The sequence below is a fragment of the Triticum urartu genome, chromosome 7A, assembly GCF_056163025.1.
Source record: "Triticum urartu cultivar PI428250 chromosome 7A, HENAU_Tu73, whole genome shotgun sequence".
NCBI classification, from domain to species: domain Eukaryota; kingdom Viridiplantae; phylum Streptophyta; class Magnoliopsida; order Poales; family Poaceae; genus Triticum; species Triticum urartu.
This window is the reverse complement of record NC_141879.1, coordinates 146,987,921-146,991,520: the sequence shown is the minus strand read 5'-3', so window position 1 is coordinate 146,991,520 and position 3,600 is coordinate 146,987,921. Positions and strand designations below refer to the sequence as shown.

Sequence of the window (3,600 nt, the reverse complement as noted above, 5' to 3'; positions counted from 1 at the left end):
AAAAATGCACGCTAAACAATGGATAATAATCAAGCATGGCTTCGGCCATTTGAATCAATGGTTTTGCTGTAGCACATCTAGATGTGCTCTAATTATTGCACATCTAAATCTTATGCCATTGATTTTTACGTTAAGATTCGTGCAAGCTTTTTCTAAATGCTTGTTGTAATATTAAGGTGAATATGCATAATTGATATATTCCATAGTAACTAAATGACCACCTTATTGTTTATTGTTTTTGATACAGCTAAGTGGTATTAAATGACCATTTTATGTCTCATAAGGAGGAAATTCCTACGTGTATATACTGAAAACTGATATAGAACAGCGGCATGAAAAAAAAAGGATAAAGAGGATATAGGAAAAAAGAAATCAATGGTGGTATGCAAAGACACTACAGAATAGGTAAGGAAAAATACCTTAATAATGGCGCAAAACATAGTATGGAGATAGATTGACAGAATAGGTGGGAAAAATACCTTAATGGCTGCGTAAAAATGGTAAATGGAGATGCGGGGGATCGAACCCCGTGCCTCCCGCATGCAAAGCGGGCGCTCTACCATTTGAGCTACATCCCCTTGCTCATATTTCCTGTGTAAATTCCCATAATCAAAAGTTAGACACGGTCCTACTTCTGCGACGCGAAGACTAACCTCCATGGGCCAATGTTTAACATGTGATGACCGGCCCACAGCCCACCTGTGTACGCCTGATGGCCCGTGCAGATTTAACCATTGGCCTCCACAAAAATTGTACAGCGTGGAGGGTTCAGCGAGGTTGGAGGGTCATATAAGTCCCACCTCGGCCGGAGGGGGTGAGCGTGTTGAAGGGAGGTCTTTAAGAAGGGACGACGCGCGACTGGGAAAATCATGATCCTTCAGGTAGCGAAGGGAAATGAGGAGTGGTACAGGCTCGCTTAATTATGCGAGAGGGGTGCCCGCCCCAATAAGCCTGTTACGACAGTGGGGCATCCCCGTGATTTACCCTCTGATTCTGAATATAAAATTTAAATTTCTTCTTTGTGTTTTCTTTCGTTTGTTTACTTTGAATTTCATTTGAACTTGAAAGCCTTGGTATGGATTTTGATTTGGTTCTCCAAAAGTTTGATTTGATTATTTCTTTTTTGGTTTTGTTTTTGCTTGTTTGCTTATCTTTTTTTTGTTTTTGTTTTTGCTTGTTTGCTAATTTTCCTTTTTGGTAGATGTTTTCTATTTCCTCTCAAGTTTACAGCTTTCATTCCAACTTAGTACTGGCAAGGAGGAGTCGACCATACATCATAGTTAATCTGGACCAATATACAAAGTTTAAACATAGATTTAAAATACAATTACTATATGATCAAAGAATTCATCACTTCCTCGTTGGTCCTTTGCCCTTGCGGTCACTAGAGCGGGTCCTCGCTGTTCCCGGCCATGGAGAGCGTGTTGCACCTTCTCGGCCGGTACCTGTTCCACCCGTCCAACTCTGTGTGGGGCATGATCACGCGCTAGTACCACTCATACCTCGCCCATGCGGAGAGGATCGGCATGCAGATCAGGATGTTCTCTTGGGCGTCCATCCCCGTCAACGACATGTACTCCCAGATCATGGCGTGCTCCCGACAGGAGCACATACTGCCGGACGTCGACAGTGACGAGGAGAACACGACGAGCGCCGTGGCCGACGGCTCCAACAAATCGAAGGCCATCTCCGCGTCGCTGCAGGGCGAGTACTACGAGAGGATCAAGTCGACGTACTACGAGCACGCGGCGGAGGGCGGCGGCAGGGTGGGGGTGTTCCAGCCGAGCCACGAGGAGCGGCAGACGATGGGGCAGCGGTTGCACTGCTCAGCTTCTCCGACGTGCTGCTCACCATGGGGGTATCCACGTTCGGCTACATGAGCAGCAGCCTCGCGGGGCTGCGTCCCACCATGCTCATGATCGCCAAGGACCACAAGGCGCCCGAGATGTCGTGCGTGCGCGCCGTGTCCATGGAGCCGTGCTTCCACATGACGCCCGATGTCAAGTGTCAGGGGAAGGCGGTGAACAAGGAGGAGCTATCTCGGCACGTCAAGGAGTGTGATGATGTACCCAAAGGGATGAAATGGATTAAAGGTATCAAGTTAGTTGATTAGAATTCGATTGGTCGTTAACCCGTGTACACTACTAAGGAAAAGCCTAGCGGTAGCGCGGATTTTTGGTCTATCAATAGCGCGGGTACTGGTACCACGCTACAGCTAAAGGTTATCAGTAGCGTTTGTTAGCCCGCGCTACTGCTATATCTACTTAGTAGTACCGTGTCCTGCAAAAGGCGCTACTGGTAATTACTAGTAGCGCGTCTCACTGCCCATGTTATTACTATTATTCCGTATTCTGTTTATTTTATTTTATGTCGTATTCATACACCTCTATAAAAATTTTCATATAGTATCAATTTAGAGATTGTTTTTACATTATAATGAGTTATTAAATCACTAGGTAAAAGAACCGCGGATTAGTTCCGCGGTTCTTTCACCCAATGATATAATAACTCATCATCATCATATTATTAATATAAAAACTCTTGCATCATACCATCACCAACAACACTAGCTAATAATCATCATAGTCTTTATCACCAACACTATTTAATCATCATATTGTAGCTATCTAATCACCACCAACACTAGTTAATAATAATCATCATAGTCATTACCATCAACGCTAGCTATTTAATCATCATAGTCATAGTGTAGCACATCATCATCTTCGAACTCATTCTAGCTAGCTAATCACTCCTGATGCTTTCTCTCAGGTAAAATAGCATAGAAAATGTGTAGCACTCCTGATTCATCATATTGAAGCATGCAGATGAACCTGTATCCTAATTGTGGGCTGCGCTTCTGATTGTTGCCCCCTAGTACTTCTCTGCAATCCTTCACAATTTTGCTTCAGTCTTTGACTATTAAGACTTGCCCGCTTTTAGAAATTCTGAATGCACTCATGTGCAATGTAGGATGTCTTGGTCGTAAGCTAACTATTTTCATACGACCTTTAGCCTCGATCCAATGAGGCACAACTACCATCGGAAGTCCCTATTGAATAACATCATAGTAACATACTTAGCAATGAAGTTTAGATTAAGAAATAATGTATGCAAAAGATGCACTATGCACAAATAGTAAAAATCTTACCATCTTTCCTAAATAGATGTGACCGTAGTTCAATATGCACGCTAGTGGTCGCACGTTTTGAGTACTAAGATTTTGAAGTCCGGGAAAATAATTTGTCTTGACAGTATCAAGATCGTCAATCCATAAAACATAATGACTTATCTCCTCACAATTTAGTTCAGCCCTGGGACAGTAGTAGGTCATGTCTACCCAGCGCCGGACATGTTTGCTTGAATGGAAATAAACTGTCAATAGAAATTAGTTGTCAACTATTTTTGAATAAACAATATCCAATACATAAATATGATTGAGAAACTCACATAATGGTAGAACTGGAGGTGTCTGTACATCGACCTAGATGTCGATAGTACCTTCAATATCATCTTCTGGACGAATATCAAAGGTGATAAGCATATCAGGCTCAAATGCATGTCTTGCATAGTGCTCTTCAGTTTTTGCATTCAAAATAG

At 42.8% G+C, this 3,600-nt stretch overlaps 2 non-coding genes across 2 annotated transcripts; one reads left to right on the top strand and one right to left on the bottom strand.

Annotated features, from left to right (window-relative positions):
* Window positions 1-505: 505 nt before the first annotated feature.
* TRNAA-UGC (transfer RNA alanine (anticodon UGC)) lies at window positions 506-578 on the bottom strand. Its single transcript has one exon. It is a non-coding gene; the product is annotated as a tRNA-Ala (tRNA).
* A 311-nt stretch (window positions 579-889) lies between these two features.
* LOC125526111 (small nucleolar RNA Z279/snoR105/snoR108) lies at window positions 890-995 on the top strand. The gene has a single exon (XR_007291571.2). It is a non-coding gene; the product is annotated as a small nucleolar RNA Z279/snoR105/snoR108 (small nucleolar RNA).
* The last annotated feature ends 2,605 nt before the right edge of the window (window positions 996-3,600 follow it).